Here is a 16,822-nt window from a genome sequence, read left to right as displayed (position 1 = left end):
GTCTGCAGTCTAAGGATAACTGGTGATAGAGAATGAGTAGGAGGCAGCCAGAGAAGGAGGTGCCTTGAGAGTCAAAGAGGACTGCAGTAGGAACGGCCAGCAAGGAAGGCACGACAGTATGTTTGCGCAGAACTGCAAGCAGTTTGCTGTTACTATATGTCTAAACCAGGGTGGTGTTAATGGAGGAAGAAAGGGGAGCAAGGGTTTCCAAAATATGGAGAGGCAAAATTGGACAAACTTAGTGTTTGTTTGGAACAGAATAGTGACAGTTATTATCTGTCAGAGTGAAAGTATCCGTGATGATTGATTTTCAAAATATTTATATAGAAATCACTGTAATAGTACTTTATAAATCTGAACTCATTTAATTTCCATAGCAACGTTATGGAGTAGCCATCATTTTCAGCTCCATTTTACAGACGAACATACTGAAACACAGGGCCATTAAGCAAATTTCTCAAGGGCCAAACAGCTAACAAGTGGCAGAGCTAGGATTCAGACCTAAATTGTCTGTACATAGAGTCCCATATTCTGAATCACTACTCTATGCTGCTTCTGCATTGAATAGGTAGAATGATATGACCACACTGAAAAAAAAAGGAAAAAAAAAACTATGAAAGTGCTTCATAAAATAGAAAGGCACCAATCAAATGCACTGTTAGTAATGTGGAAAGAAGACAACAGAAGATCCTCCAGCTCTTTGCAAGTTCTTGGGCACAAGCTTGTACTTTTGGAGAGCAGCCTGAATCTAGAGCTCAGAATCCACTCCCCCCCCCCCCCACCATTTGGCCTTGGAAGCCTGAGAAGGTCCTGCCTGGGCTGTGTGGGTGAGAATACCACACACTCTTTTGGTCTGGGACATTATGGAGTCTTGAAGAGACTTATTATTCAGGCTTCATAGGAGCCCCTCATTCAAACTATGGCTGGCAATTGAGATGCCAGAAGCTTCGTCTCTAGGCTACCTCCGTAGGTTTTGAACTCTGCAGCCCACAGAAAGAGAAACATTTTCTGGCCAATCTCCCTGAAGAAACCTTGAGTTGCCCAATATTATAAAGCTAGGAGTAGAGGCCAACAAGGTCTGGGGTTAGGACTCAGCAGAGACAGAGTTCCTGACATTGATTCTGCTGCTCTTCTTCCATCAGGGATCCTGCATGTCTGTCATTCTGAAAATCTCTCTCTATCTCTGTCTCTCTTTCTCTCCTACACACACACACACACACACACACACACACACACACACACACACACCCCATTTGGAAGACCTGTTTTTTCTCCTGTTTTATTACTCTAGAGTTAATTGCTTTCCACAACTCTTCTTTCAGGGAATAGTTTGAGAATGACCAATCTTAATCCTAATGGCCAAGGCCTCCTTTGACTGTCTGTATTACCTAAATTTGGTGGGGTGGTATGGGAGCTCCCCTGCCTTCATTGTCCTTCTTACAGGGGATGACAAAAATATTCCTGAATTTCAAACTCTGAGCACTGGGGCTGTAAGGGAATTCCTCCTGCAAAAACTTAGAGTCACCTCTTATGGACTATAAGCCAACTATCAAACACAATGTCCTGGGTTCAATCCCCAGCAACACCAAAAAAAAAAAAAAAAAAACCCAAAAACAACAACAACAAAAAAAAGAAAGGTAGAACTCAAAAGGAAGAGATGGAGTAGCAGCAAGGTTCAGAGTGATCTGCAGTCTTTCACCCCAATCAAGTCCAGCATAAGAGGATGAGGTTTTTTATTCTCCTAAATCTGTCTTGTAGTATCCTAAATAAGAGATGCACAGGGCAAAGGTAGCCTCCTCCCAGCAATGTGCTGGAGCTTGCCAACTCTGTGCATCTTATCACAACCTGGCATTCAGTGACTTAACAGTGGTAGCTTGAAATTGGTCATGGTCAGAGGATTTTCACCACAGAGGAAGCAAAAGCTGCAAAACAGGCATCCTCTTTAAAACATTTACTAGCAAACCACTTTCTTCCAGTTTTATGCTTTAAGACAGTAAATTTTACTGGCATACAGAAAATTTTGCAACCCCGCCCCCAAGAATCCTGATCATTTCCCCACATTAACAAGATAAGGAGCATTGTGTTAGCTCTCTCCTCCTGCCCCCACCTCATTGTGATGGTAAACCACCTCAGGAATGTGTCCTGTTGATAATGCATCTTCGAACCCCTCCAAACTTCTGAGTCTGCCAGAGCCACCATCCTTTTCTACACTGGAAAAAAGGCATGGAGTAGATGAAAGAGGCTTTCAGGTACCAATAAGCAAGTGTTGTTCCTGAGCAGACCCAGTCTGAAAGGCTAGGCTCCCAATAGTGAAACCGGATGGGGAGTTTGGCTTTGGAGGTGTGTGGAGTTTAGAGCTAGAAAGGGACTTTGGAGCCAACCCACAGAGCTTGGGTTTCAACTTATCCTTTGTCAAGCATTTCAATTATGAAGGACATAGTTTGGGGCAGTAAGTCACTTGCAGAAGCTATCCCTGAGGGTATTTTCAGGACTGTGCTGGAAGCTTCCTAGAGTAAATCACATGCAAGTAATGAACCAGAACTGAAACTTCTTTAATCAGAACACTCATTGTAAGCCATAAGGTATTAGACAGAGACCCACATGATCAGGCTTCTGTGTGTCTGTCACAGAGCCAATGAACAGTGTGATTACCTAGGTGAAGCTAACTTAAGGTTAATGGGTACATAGAGAAAATGAGGTTTTATTGTGCTTCAATCTAGAAGGGCCAAAGGATTCTGTTTGGCCCTCATACCATTTACCAACAGGATCAACTACTAAACTACCAGCCCCAAATTTGCAATCTTCCCAGCATCACAAAATGCCTTTTAAAAAATATGAGCAACAGTGTGCATCTGAATACATGGTGGGCAGGGGTGGGTGGTGGTTCTAAGATAGACCTATAAATTGTGGGGTGCACTGAGTATAGGCTATGCAGTGTTTTAGTATCCTCTTTTCCTGTGCTGGATCAAGTTGGTAGTAACAGAAGGAGGACAGATAGATTCAACCTCACTGCCTAGGTTGGGCAGTCAGAGAGGGTTCTGAGGGCAGTTCAGGTTGGCCCCAGGTAGAATGCTTCCAAGTGCCAGTATCAGGAAAACCTTACTCTGCTTCAAAGTCTGACTTGCCTCCAGTGTGTTTAAATTGCAGACATTTTCATGGGGGATGGGGAGGGAAGAAGGAGGGGGATGCCACTCAGGAATGCACAACTAGGCTTTTTGTATTTACTTTTAATCACTTGTCCAAAGGAAAGTTTAGAAGTTAACAATTGGGTTCTTTTATCATCCGATTTATTGTATGATTCACCAATTATATAATTAAAGTTAAATAGAGATGTCAAAATTGCAAGAACAACACAAATCTGCAATTTAAAAACACATCACTGCAATATAACCCACTGTTTACAATCTGTTTCTAAAAATAACAGTTTACAGGCAATCATTTCTATGTACAAGCATCTCTTAGAGTTCTGTTTGTTTGGGGCCCTAAAATATGATCAAATTTTCTATAAGATACATGTGCCTTGACATAGGGTGGAGGTGACTTCCAGCAAACAAGTCTTTTAATTTCATATAGTTGAAATATTTAAATTATATTTAGATTGAAAATAAAATTATTTATTTCTTGTAACAATAACAACTTGGTACAAAGTTACATTTTTATTTTCTTTTTCACTAATCACCCTGGCAAAAATACAAGTAATCATAAAAATAAGATCTACATTCTATTAAGAAATTGGCTTTAAGCAAGGCATGGTGGCACATGCCTGTAATACCAGTGAGTTGGGAGACTGAGGCAAGAGGATTGCAAACTTGAGACCAGATGCAGCAACTTAGAGAGATCCAAAGCAACTTAGTGAGACCTTGTCTCAAAGTAAAAAATAGAAAGGTCTAGGGATATGGCTCAGTGGTTAATCACCCCTGGATTCAATCCCCAGTGCCCCCAACCCCCCAAAACATAAAAATGAGCAAAAAAAAAAAAAACCTAGAAAACAAAGAAGAAATGGATTTTATAAGTGAATTTAGTCACTTATCTCCAGGAGCACCTTCTTGTGCTGCAGCTGCTCTTGGTAAAGCCAGTAGTTGAAGAATTTTACTGATAAACGCCTTGAAGCCATTTTGACTGTCAAAGACTTTGCTCTCATCTTCAATTTGGAAAGTTAGCCTGGCTGGATGGTTCATTTGGTGTTTTAGGCCCAGGAACTTCAACTGGATAATTTTCTCCAACTCATTCTGTCTTCCATTATCGCTAATGCATAGTCAGGTGTCAGCCCATCTTTATCCTGTAGAAAAAAATCACTTTATTTCCTCTGAGCATCTCACAAGATGATTTTTTTTCTTTCAAGTTGAAGAACTGTGCCATTATGTGCCTTTGATTTTTAGTTTGAGAGGTATATTTGAGTGGTGATCTGTAAATTCTGTATATAAGTTGAGATCTATGTTTAGCTTTGGAAAGTTTTTTTTTCCCCCAATAATTCCCTTAATAATGGCTTCAAGGCTACTCTCATTTTCTGCACTTTTTGGGATGCCAGATACATGAATATTATGCTACCCTGATGTACTTTCAAAATCTATCACCTTTTCTTGCGCCACGAAGAGCTATTTTCTTAAAATTTTTATCTTTTGAGACCCAAGCTAAATTTGGTTCTTGTTTGTACTGTCTCCTTTCCATGGTATTTTTTGTTGTTGTTGTTGTTGTTTTTGGGCAGTTTTTCTCTCTCGGGTTTACCTTCAATTCCTGAGCTTCACAGTGTTTAGGGAGCTTTTCCTTTGTGCTTTTAAAATGTCCACTAGTCCTACATCACTTTCAGGGTGACTCCTTCACCTTGGCTCTTTTTTCAGGGTTTTTGCCTGCTACTCCTCTGGGCCAGTCGTAGCTCTTTTAAAAAAAAAAAAGAAATATGGAACGTTTCATGAATTTGCGTGTCATCCTTGTGCAGGGGCCATGCTAATCTTCTCTGTATCCTTCCAATTTTAGTGTATGTGCTGCTGAAGCGAGCACAAGCCATAGCTCTTGAACCCTCTGAGGTCCCTTCTTCTTTCCTGGCATCATAGCACTTCTTGCTTGCTCTTAAGCTTGTTTTCATCATTCTTTTCTAAGCTTGGATAGTTTAGGTTTTCTTGTTTCCTATTCTTGTGGCTGAGGCTTCTGACTTGGCAATTTAGTTTTGCACACAGCTGCTTTCTCTGTCCTCCCCCACCCCCAAGAAGCTCAAGAGCTGAGGTCTTTTCATTGAAATGCAAGACCTACTTTAAGCTGAAATCCTCAGAAATCCTGTAGGAAATTAAGGTATAATCAACTGGTGTGCTCTCATCTAATAGCATTGAAGGAAAGAGCTTCATTACCCTATAAGTGAGATAAAGAAATACACAAGTGTATGAATGAAACAATAAATGCACACACATAAACATACATAAGGACTCTAAATACCTGAATACACATGCATATAAGCATGAAAAATAATATAAATAGTCACACAGATACATACACATGGAAACAAATATGTACATAAAATTAACCTCATGTTTTCAGATTTAGTCTCTGCCTGGCTGGGAGTACACAGAATATTTCTGGTTAAACAGCTAAATTCATTCAAGTTATAAAGCAGAGAGTGAGAGAAGTTCGCCTAAATGTTCTAGTGTTTGTGGAAAGAGATTTTGACTTTGTGTCAGAGGGCTTGAATTTCAGTTCTGGCAGAGCTATTTACTAGCTGTGTAATCGTGTGACATTTGGCAAGCTACCGAAAGTTATTTGAGTCTCCATCTCCTCATCAGTCAAATGAGTATTAAATAATTGTGAGCTAAATCTGAATATAGAATTCTCTATTTGCCTTCATCCTTTTTTTTTTTTTCTTGGTACCAGGGATTGATCCCAAGAGTGCTTAACCACTGAGCCACATCCCCCTTTCCCTTTTGATATTTTATTTAGAGACAGGATCACACTGAGTTTCTTAGAGCCTCCCTAGGTTGCTGGCTTTGAACTCACTATCCTTCTGCTTCAGCTTCCTGAGCCATTGGAATTGCAACTGTGCACCTCCGCACCCAGCTATTTGCCTCCATTTAATCATATTTTATTTTTGAATCATATTTTAATATATCTCTTTACAGCGGTATCTGGGATTTAGATTGGTGGGGGTGGAAGCAGGACAGTGACAGGAAGGGTAAAACCTCAATAGGTCTTAAATGGACAGGTTCTCAGGTCCCACAGCATGTGTGATTTTTTTTTTTTTAATTAAAGAATAAGGATTCAGCTTGATTGCACCCCAGTATTGTTGAAAGATGGGAAAATAAAATTTTCTTTCAAGATTATAATTTGGGCTGGGATGGTAGCTCAGTGGTAGAAAGTGTGCTCAGCATGTGTGAGGCACTGGATTTGATCCCCAGCAACTATAAAAAATTTTTTAAAATATTATGATCTGGGGCTGGGGTTGTGGCTCAACAGTAGAGTGCTCGCCTAGCATGTGCGAGGCTGTGGGTTCAATCCTCAGCACCACATAAAAATAAATTTAAAAAAGAAAGGTATTGTGCCTAAATATAACTAAAAAATAAATATTAAAAAATATATTATGATCCACTAGGAGATACATACATGTTCACAAATAAGGATAATACAGCATAGAGCACATAAGCTTTAAAAGAGTGTCAAATAAAGCACAAAAGGAGCATAAATGAGAAAGCATTTAATTCTGACTGACACCACTTAAGAGTTCTTTATTCAAGTCTCCCCAACTTAAGTTCACATCCCCGTCACTGGGCATGTTGAGGGCACATATGAGGCTTCCTGATCAGAACATCCATATCTGTGTTACCCATTTGATGTCTCCCTAGCATTTCACCATATGCCTCATTTTGGGAGTACAGAGCAAAGAACCTCAAAGTATAGCAGTGCAATCTTGTGTGGAGAGAAGGGCTGGAAATGAGTCTGGAGACATGGGCAGAAGCCAGGTCATTAAAGACCATGTGTGCCCTAGAGCATTTGTCAGTAAAATTTCATATTTGTGCCAAATTGAAAGGCCAGGTCATGATCTAGGTCCAAAAGGATGGCTTGTGTCCATGCAGAACATGACCTTCTCTAGTTCCGAATGCTCTCCCGGTTATGCTATCCTGGGCACAGATCCTCAGTGACAGGGCTCAGAGGCCACTTTCTGAGCTGACAGTCCACCTGTCCCTCTAATTCAGGCTCCTAGTAGTTCAGGTTTCTTTCTTTCTTCTTACTTTCTTTCATTCTTTTTTTTTTTTTTGACACAATACCTTTATTTTATTTATTTATTTTTATGTGGTGCTGAAGATTGCACCCAGTGCCTCGCGCTTGCTAGGGAAGAGCTCTGTCACCAAGCTACAACCCCAGCCCCCTATTTAAAGTTTCTGTTCCAAAAGAAAAACTGGAGATGGGGCAGTTTACAATTGGAGTCACACACAATTAAATACCCATGTATGAAAACACTGGCCCTTTTCAGCAGTCTAATCATTTTAAAATCAGAGTCTGTCTTAGACTCCAATGTATCCAAGTGAAGGTAAATTTTAATGGGTTTTGTAGGAAGACAGTTTAGAGAAGAAGATATTGTGTAGGGAAAATAAAAACAAAAATAGGTCTAACAAATTCAAATGCAAAAGGTGATTTCATCAGGTTACCATATGAATTCTGAGAAATACTCAGAATTGTTATGGAAAATTAGTATAAGCACCTGATAGGATTTGCCTAACAAAAGCTAGAACAGGAACTTGATGCCTCTTTCTTCAAAACAACTAAAAAAACAGGAGCTTAGAGTGTTTTGGTACTGTGAGATCTTAGGCAAATACAACTTTTCACTTATGCTTTTATTAAAAAATGTTTATTGCACAGCTACTTTTTTTTTCTACTTTGGGGAATACATCAGTAAACAAAACAGAAAAACCCCACATATTACTCAATAAATGTTTTTACTAAGTATCTAGGTAGAGACATTTTTAATGCTTGCATATAAGGATATGTTTTCAATACTGTTACTAAAAATACAGAACTGACTTTTGCTACTAACTACAGCAATTGAATTTTTGGACATCAGTTAGTATTGTCTGGGATTGGTTGTGGGTTTGATAACTCTAAGAAGAGTTTTGGATTGTCCTATCACATCTCCTTTCCTGAACCTTTTTATTCAAAATTAAATGACAAAGTAGTACAGGAAGAATAAGAGTATAGGAGAAAGTTGATGAAATGTTCTCTGCATATTTAAAAAGGGGTAGAAAGAAAGGTTTGGCCACAGCATTAAAAATCTTTTTGATTAATCCTATCACCTTTATCTACATGATTTTTCCTTTTAATGTTTTTAACAAGACCTCCCAAAATTTAGGAGAATATATTCCAGTAGGGGAAATTGTAATGCCAAGGAAATCTACACTACAATTGTCCTTAGGCACTGTGATGTTAAAAATACATATTAACTAATGGAAATAGTGCTGGACACTAATTAAAGTATCCAAATGACTTGTCATTATTAATAACCCAGGATTTCAACAAGGAGCACTTGCTGTGGAAGTTCTGTGACTATCCTGGGCACAGCATGACAATATTTTAAAAATATGTACACCATGAAAGAATCCCACTTGAAATAGCTGTAAGATGGCGCCAAAAAGTTACTAAGTAGAACTTAGCACAGACTCAAAATGAAATGGAAATTTTTTCTTTTTTTTTTACATTATTAATGAATCCATGAAGTTTATTTTTGCCCTCATATCTGAAAGAAGTCCCTAATAATGTTGTTTTGTTTTGTTCTTAGTTTTATTGATTTTATTTTTTTAAATACATGACAGCAGAATGCACTACAATTCTTATTACACATATAGAGTACAATTTTCATATGTTAGTATAAAAGAGTATGTTCACGCCAATTCATGCCTTTATAAATGTACTTTTTTGTGTTACAATTCTTATTACACATATATACCACAATTTTTCATCTCTGTTTGTATATAAAGTATGTTGACACCCAATTCGAGTCTTCATGTACTTTGGATAATGATGTCCATCACATTCCACCATCCTTGCTAATCCCCTGCTCCCTCCCATTCTCTCCCACCTACCCCTCTTCCATATGTAGAATTCATCTAATCCTCTCATGCTCCCTCTCCCTATCCCACTATGAGTCAGCCACCTTATATCAGAGAAAACATTCTGCAATTGTTTTTTGGGGATTGGCTAACTTTACTTAGCATTATCTTCTCAAACACCATCCATTTACCTGCAAATGCCATGATTGAAAATTTCTTATGACTTCTATACTAAAAAGTAATTTAAATTTTATTCTATTTGAAAAAAAATATATGACAGACAATAATACATGCTTTCTTGATTTTTCAAATGGTTAACTCCACCACTTATTCATTTAACCAACTTTTATTGAACATCTACCATAAACAAGGAACTTGCAAATATTTAATGAAATAAAATAAATAAAGAATGGAAAGAGATGTGGGGATGTGGTTCAGTGGTAGGGTGCTTTCTTAGCAAGCACGTGCCCTGGTTTCATCTCTACTATTGCAAAATAAATACATAAACAAACAAAAATAAACAATTATTTAATTAAAAATAAGTGGAGGGAAGGAAGAACATGTATATGTTGGCAAGTTAAAGATTAATAAATTTAGTGTCCTCATACTAATGAATAAAGACACATAAACAAACAAAAATAAAAAGTACAATGTGCTAAAGTTTGATAAGAAAAATTCAGAGTAAAATGACCATGGGAGTTTAGTAAAGGCTAATATTCTTTCCAGCTGAGGGGATCAGTGCAAGCCTTGCGGTTAAGGTCACATGTGAACTGAACTCTGAAGTATGGCTGGATTAATCTAGCAGCTGTAAATACTACATGGTTAGTTCTCCAAGAGTATAGAGGGTGACTTATTCATCTATGTATCTCCTAGACTCAAACAGAAATAATGCAAACAACAGCTACTGTTTATTAAGTGCTTACCATTTTGCCAGGCACCATGTTAAACATTTTACACAAGCTGTCATACTTACCTTCAGAAGATTCCTTTGTGATACAATAGCAGCAGCAACAACATTTATTGAATGTTGACTATGATCCAGGTATTGCTTAAAAACCTTCTGATGACTATTAGTATCCCTTTCTTACAGATGAGAAAACTGAGAATCACACAAGTTAGTCAGAGGGAAGAGCTGCAATTTTCACTCAGGTCATGTGATTCCCAAACCTGTGCAATATGACTCAGTATCTGTTATTTTGAATAAGTGAATGGAAATGGAATAACAAAGGAAGAGAGATATTATGAAGCCAGAAATCACTGAATCTGCAAACTGTTTTTGAGGACAAATGGCAAGACTGAGAGCAAGAGAGAGAGGAGAAGTGACAAAACAGTCACTGTATTTTCAGTCTAAGCTAAAAGATGTAGAAGTTTTTCCTTTTGTAAAAGATAAGCTATGAGGAAAGGACGGGGGAATGGAAATACGAAAGACAGTAGAATGAAGTGGACATAACTTTCCTATGTGCATATATGAAATCACGACCAGTGAAACTCCACATCATGTACAACTGCAAGAATGGGATCTTAATTAGAATACGTTATACTCCATGTAGGTATGTCAGAATACAGTCTACTATCATGCATATCTAACAAAAACAAATTTTAAAAAATTTAGAAAAAGGTAAGCTATCATGTACTGAACTTTTAAAAATTATTTTATGTCAAATTTCAGAAATGTTATGATATTTCTAAGGACATAGAGTAATATCCACTAAAGGTGTCCTAGAAAAAACCTCAAAGAAAACATGCAAAATGTTCGTTCTCATTGTTTAGATGATAGAGAATTATTGCTGATATTGGTTTTTTTTTCATCCCTGTATTTTCTATTATGACAACAAATACTTTATAATTAAAAAAAAACTTTTAATAGGTGGTTAAAATTTTAGGGCAGATTTTAAAAGTAAAAATCATGTTAGAAATCATGTTATATTTATATATAAAGGTACCAAAGGGAATTTCACCTTTATGTATATGTAGAAGAAAGGAAATTTAGTAGGAGCAGAGGAGGGAAAATTGAGGAGGGTGAAAGGGAGAAAAGAAGTGGGGAGAGAATGGGGTTTGAAATCAAATTCCTTGCATGTATGATTTTTGTCTGTACCCAATTACTATGTGTAACTATAATGCTATAATAAAAATAATAATCAGAATTCGGAGTCATTAGGCAATGCACATTTAATATTTAAATATTTAGGAGACACTTTTGCCACTCAGCTACATCTCCAGCTTTTTTTTTTTTTTTTTTGAGACAGGGTTTCACTAAGTTGCTGAGGGTCTTGCTAAATTGCTAAGGCTGAGCATGAATTTGTGATCCTCCTGTCTCAGCTTCCTGAGTTATTGGGATTACACATGTGCTCCACCATGAGCAACTCAATTTAGTTTTAAATGGTTCAAAACTATGTATATTATATAGAGTACATGTTTACAGAATATACATTCTATACATGATACATAGTATATACTCTCTTCACATATATAGATCTATCTATTTATATGTATTGAGAGAGAGAGAGAGAGAGAGAGAGAGAATCTGAACATTATCTGGGAATTTTAAAAAATAATCTTGCAACATTTTTCTGAATCTAAATTGATGTTAAAATTAGAAAAATTAGTTTGAAAAAATAAAATAAAAAGCCAAAAGAAAATGAGTATATAATGAGAGTAAATACATGTATGTATATAATTTATACATAATTTTAGAAATAACAAGGAAAATAATCATTGGAATAATAATATTTTTACTCTTCCTATAGTATCAATTTCTGTTGATTTTTCTATCCTTGCAAAATTTCCAGTTTTACAAAAAGAAACCATTTCAAGTTTGCATAATTATTAGTCATGCAACCTACAATATAATTGTAAAGGTTAGCTTCTGTATAACTACTTAGATGCCATCTTGAAATGGTTAAGTCTTAATATTGTTTGACCATTTTTATTGAGCTAACTAACTGCTGAGTTGAACTGACTTGGGTGTTTGAATAAACATGTGGTCAGAAAAAGGCTTTGGGGAGTGAGGTGGAGAAAATGGTTGAACTAATGGGGGGCTGTTAATCCAAATGGTGAGACTTTTATGAAAATACAGATTGCCATGGGAACCAAAATAGTAAAAAGAAGAGGAAGGGGGAGGGGAGGAGGAGGAGGAAGTCATGAAGGGCTTGTGAAATTGCTTTTAGTTCTGTTGTTCAATTTCCATGAGATTAGAGTTGATGACTGTTATTATTTTATTATAATTCCTTATCTATGTATGGTACCATTGTTTTTTTTTTCCACCCAAAGTGCTCATAGATTCTTTTTTTGCTTTTATCTTTGCAACAATGCTGTTAAACAGAGCCTGGGTGCATGGGGCTGATGCTTATTTTCTCAGCTATCTTAGTATACAGCATCTAATTGCAGAAAAACTATCTGTTCAGAGGTGATGGTGCTTTTGGACTGAATGTTGATGTGCCATATATAATAAAGTCATTATAATTGGTAATGGACATATAACAGCTTATGATACTTGTGAAAGATGTCATTGAATAGTATTCTTAGCAGTTATAAAAGACTAGGCATAAACTGAAAAGAACTGAAAATATACTAATTATGTGTCCTACATTGAGAAAGTTTTCTTTGAATATGTGTTCCCTCAGAGTTTGAGGAGAGAAATAATAGCTAACAACAACCTACATTTTCTTTTAAAATGAGAAGACCATTCTGTGACTTTTTAAATTCATCACCTTCTAACTTAATTTCATCTGCTGGAAATTATTCAAATAGAAAACAAGAGGATTTTCTAAGACTCATGTTTATCACAAGGTAATAAGGTTAGACTGAGCTCTTTTAATATAATTTTAATTTTGGCTGCAAATAATTTGTATCCCTACCAAGGTTAAAAACACAGAAAGTACACATAAACATTAAGTAAAATCTAAAAATTTCCTGAAGTACATTAGCCATCCCATTTATATAATAAATACCTTGTTTGTTTGTGACCATCTCAACATTAAGCTAGATAAGTAGATGCAAAAATGAAGGGAGTTTGATTTGTGATGGTGTCCATTGCCCAGCAACAAGGGACTATGGTTGTTTTTGCAGCATTGCACCATTTTAGGAAGCTGGGGACAGTCTAAGCATATGCCACTTTTTTTCACCTTAGGCTGAAACAGACAGCAAAAGATAATTTAAATCTATTATTTGTCAACAGGTTGAATTGGAGGACATTTACATTTTAAAGATGAATTTTGAAAATTTAAATGCCTTTGAATGCTTAATTATCTGTGCCTTCATTCTGAAAATTAATTTTTTTTCAGAATGAAAACAAACCAAAATAGGACATTTACTTGACTACAAAATTGATGAGAGTTGTTTTCCAAATATTCAGAATTAAGCTTAATAATGCATCTAAAATAATTTTAAACATTCACAGATATGGATCATGAATGTAAAAATCCTGCATTTGGGTCCAAAACAACCAGATGTACAAGCAGAGGATGAGATGTGGCTAAGTAGCAACACCCATAAAAAAAGATTTAGGGGTTTTCAAGGGACTGTAAGCTCAATATTATTCAGTGTGTGTTGAGGCTGCACAGAGAGCTAAATCCATCTTCATCTGCATTAATAGAAAGATAGAGTCGGAAACAAGGGAGTGATAGCGCAGCCTAGCTCTGTGCTTGGCAGACCTGTACTTGAAATATTCAATGAGAATAGCAGGATGGGGGTGGGGGGGGGGTTGGGTAGCAGCCACAATCTACTGGTGCATCTGGAAGGGAGAGAGCAAGTAGCCAGAGAGTCTGGAAACCATGCTGAGGAGGGGCGGCTGAGTCTTGGGCTTAGCCCGGATTTGAGAATTCTTGAAGAGGAATGGGAAGTAAAAGTTGTTTTGAATCCTCCCTCACCATTGTCTTGCCCTCACCCCACTGTGTTTTCTCCCTCCTCTGTCCCTCCTCCCCCTTCCTACTCTTCTTCCTCAAGCAATTTACCAATTTTCCTATCTGAGGCTGCTATTATTTCCATGCATACCCTAAACACTGCACTTGCCTGGGCCCCTTTTACATTTCTCCCTTGTTCTTGTGCTTCCTCTGCTAGCCAGCGAGATCGAACCGCAGTAAACACCTCCCCAACCCGCCACCGCCACACTCCACATTTCTTTTTTTTCCGGAAGGGCTTCCTGTCCCTGGGAAAGGAAACAGAATATGAATTAAGCAACACAGACCCTTAAGCCAAGGCCTTGTGAAAAATGTCCTAGGTACAAAAGGAGCAATTCTAATAAAGCTATGAAATGAACTTCTTTAGTCCGCCTAATGCTCACTGGCATTAGACATGGGAATCTGAGCAAGGCTCCTCATGGGTGGGCTGAAAGTGCACCTGTAACACTAATCTAGGATGCTTAAATATCAGGTTCCTATTTAACAAGGAAAAGGAAAGGGGAGTTTGTTAATACAAAAGTTTGAACATAGAACATCACCATCTGAATGATTAAACCTATTTCAGAGGGCTGAAATACTAATGACTCCAATTTGTCAAAACATAGGAGTTTTAATGGGGGGCAGGAAGGGTTGGCAATGGTATGCAGCATAGGAATCAACAACTGCGTACTTTAAAGCAAAACATAAAAGCTCTATCCGGCTGAAATTCTCAGAATCACTATAGGAAATTAGGTGTAATTGACTGATGTGATCTCATGTAATAGAAATGGGACTGAGTGCTTAGTATCCTCACAGTTAAAACAAGTAAATAAAATGAGTTGGCAATGCTTAAAATGCTTATGGTGTGCAGCAGTTCATGCAAATTGGCCACATCTTTGATTTAAATATTTTGTAAATATAAATTTCTATCCTAGAACATAACAGATAGAAGGACAGGGAAAGAAAAATAAAAAGCAGGAGGCAAAAGGAAAGGGAAAGACAGACAGAAAAGATGGGAATAGGAGAAAAGGAAAAGAAAGAGAAAGGGGAACAGAAATAGATTAAAGAGAAATTTAAATAGGAAAATAGAGAAAGCAACAGGAAGAGAAGATGCAAATATCTGCGTAACTATAATACATCTGACTTTATAAAAAGCTTCAAAACAGTGAGAAATCACAGCTTTCTTTTTTCCAACTTGTGATCACCAATACCGACATCCTTATAATAATGCTGATGAATTAGAGTTGGGGAGGGGAAAGGTGGATCCTCATGGGTTCTCAATCCTATAATCTCTCCCAGGACCCATTCATCTCCTGCCAGGTACCTTTGCTCTAGGTTGAGGGACTAAGCAAGCATACCACCACTGCTACTGAAATGTTCACAGCAACTTTGTTCATAATAGATCCAAACTGGAAACATTCCAAATGCCCATCAACTGGTGAATGGATAAATTGTGTTATATCCAAACTACAGAATACTACTCAGCTGTAAAGTGAGGGGTAGACTCTGACACATTTAACAATATCAATGAATCTCAAAAAAAAATATTATGCTAAGTGAATGGTGCTAGACCCAAAAGGCTATGTATTGTATAATTTCACTTATACAATATTCTAGGAAAAGCAAACTAAAAGTATGGAGAATAGATAGGTGATTACCATGGATCATGGAGTCATGGTTAGGAGTTGCTGGCTTCAAGGTCCAACCTTAACTCCGTATTTCTGTAAAGAAAACTAAGGGAACTTCTGAAAGTAAAGAAAATATTCTTCATGTGATTTGTGGAAATGGTTACATGTCTATGTATATTTATCACAACTCAGAACTGTATGTTTACAATGGTGAATTGCAAATTACATATCATATATTATATCTCAGTAATGTTGATAAAAACAATTGAACAAATAAAAAAATTTGTCCAATGTCAATCTACTAATAGATGTATGGTCCTGGCTTCTTTCTTTCTTCCTTGTACTCCAAAAGGAGCAGTGTGTAGAAAGAAGGTATGTGGGGCCCCAAAGCAGAAATTTAAAGATTTTTTTCACAAATTCCTCATTTTCTTGTTTATCAAGTTAAAAATTCCTCACACTGGCATTCAAGGTCCAAATTTTTCTGTTTGTTTGTTTGACAAGTGATTGAACTCAGGGTTGTTTAACCACTGAGTCACATACCCAGTCCTTTTTTGTATTTTATTTAGAGACAAGGTCACTGAGTTGCTTAGGGCCTTGCTTACGTTGTTGAGGCTGGCTTTGAACTCGCAGTCCTCTGGCCTCAACCTTCCAAGTCACTGGGGTTACAGGCATGCACCACCTTGCCGGCTTCAAGGTCCAACCTTAACTGCTAGCATTCTCATATAGGTCCTTTTTCTCTCCCTACCACCCCTCTCATACCTGGAATTGAACCTAGGGGCACTTTACCACTGAGCTACATCCCCAGACTTTTTTTTCTTAATATTTGTTTAGTTGTGGATGGACACAATGCCTTTATTTTATTTATTTTTTATGTGGTGCTGAGGATCGAACCCAGCACCTTGCATATGCTAGAGAAGTTCTGTTCCATTGAGCCCCAGCCCCAGCACCCCCCCCCAGACTATTTTATATTTTTATTTGGAGACAGGGACCCACTGAGTTGCTTAGGGCCCTGCTAAATTGCTGAGGCTGACCTCAATTTGCGATCCTCCTGCCTAAGTCTCCCTAGTCCTTGGGATTACAGGCGTGGACCATCATGTACAATTTTTATAGGTCATCTTGGTTTTTTTTTCAGGCAGCTGCTCACTTCATACAACATGCCTTTCTTGTCCACTCACCTAGCATACTCTAACTTTATTTCAACCTACTTGCCTTTGGTGATATCAGTTTCCCTCCATTTTCTTTTTCTTTTTCTTTTTGGTATCAGGGATTGAACCCAGGGGTGCTGGGTTAAAAA

General features: G+C 37.4%; 1 non-coding gene across 1 annotated transcript; it reads right to left on the bottom strand.

Moving 5' to 3' along the window:
* Window positions 1-4,891: 4,891 nt before the first annotated feature.
* LOC120891255 (U6 spliceosomal RNA) lies at window positions 4,892-4,998 on the bottom strand. The gene has a single exon (XR_005735626.1). It is a non-coding gene; the product is annotated as a U6 spliceosomal RNA (small nuclear RNA).
* Window positions 4,999-16,822: the final 11,824 nt, after the last annotated feature.

Source organism: Ictidomys tridecemlineatus, chromosome X (genome assembly GCF_052094955.1).
Source record: "Ictidomys tridecemlineatus isolate mIctTri1 chromosome X, mIctTri1.hap1, whole genome shotgun sequence".
In the NCBI taxonomy this organism is placed as follows: Eukaryota; Metazoa; Chordata; class Mammalia; order Rodentia; family Sciuridae; genus Ictidomys; species Ictidomys tridecemlineatus.
Note: the sequence above shows the minus strand (reverse complement) of the source record. Positions and strands in the feature narration are given on the sequence as shown.